This window comes from Thermobia domestica, chromosome 4 (assembly GCF_964235325.1).
Source record: "Thermobia domestica chromosome 4, izTheDome1.hap1.1, whole genome shotgun sequence".
Taxonomy (NCBI): domain Eukaryota; kingdom Metazoa; phylum Arthropoda; class Insecta; order Zygentoma; family Lepismatidae; genus Thermobia; species Thermobia domestica.
This window is the reverse complement of record NC_137457.1, coordinates 298,536,658-298,537,716: the sequence shown is the minus strand read 5'-3', so window position 1 is coordinate 298,537,716 and position 1,059 is coordinate 298,536,658.

Below are 1,059 nucleotides of genomic sequence, written 5' to 3'. Positions count from 1 at the left end.
AAATATTCTCTAACAAGTAAACCTTACGTTTAGGTGAATCGAGTTGCTGACTGGGACACATATGAGAAAGTAGTACTAATTGTGGTCAGTATTTCAGTGAAGTTGTAGGTGCGAAGCTCCAGGGGTTTAGGAGATACTGCTACCAGAACATCACATGGAAGTACAGAATAGTCTTCATACAGTTGGAGGTAAAAGCTCTGTAAGAACTCTTGTAACGACAAAACGTGAATGACAAATATATGGGTACATATTAGGACTAGAGGGAAGTCATATAGTAAGGGTATATCTGACGGCGGCCATCTTGAAATCCGCCATTTTGAATTAAGGTTAAGTTTTTAAAATAGGAATAGGGTCATGTGATACACGATTTAAGGCGCAAATGTAATCATAAAAACAATGGTGACATTAATTTTGATTTACGCGCAATTGGTAAAAAGTTACAGGGAAATTAAATATTGATGCATCATATGTATTAGTCCTTTACCCCACCTTGTAAATTTTGTTAATGATAATAATGAAACAAAAAGCAGGTGGATAAATATTAGGTCTATGGTAAGAGTTGCCTTGATGGCGGCCATGTTCAAATCCGCCATTTTGAATCAGACAAAAGTTTTAAACAAAACGCATAACATTGACACCTTATTAATAGCAAATTTTACCATAAATCCAACGGTATAACCATTTTTGCTTTATCATTAACCAGTATTTGTTATCGCATAAACAAGTTACTGTTTTAAGGACAAATTACGAAAGTAGAATTTAGTCATAGTTGAACTTGGGTCTTTCTTCCAGAAAAGTCTTCAACTAGTACAATCAATATGTAGTTCAGAAAAGAGTGCATAACTTGCACAAATGCTCCGCTGACAGTGAGCACACCTGACAAAGGCAATCGAGTTACACTTGACACATTTGTGTTTTAAAATTCCGTCAAAGCAGTAGTCGTAAGGATCCATTTAATTTTGTGCTGGTTAATGATAAAGCAAAAACGGTTATACCGTTAGAGTTATGGTAAAATTTACTATTAATAAGGTGTCAATATTATGCGTTTTGTTTAAAACT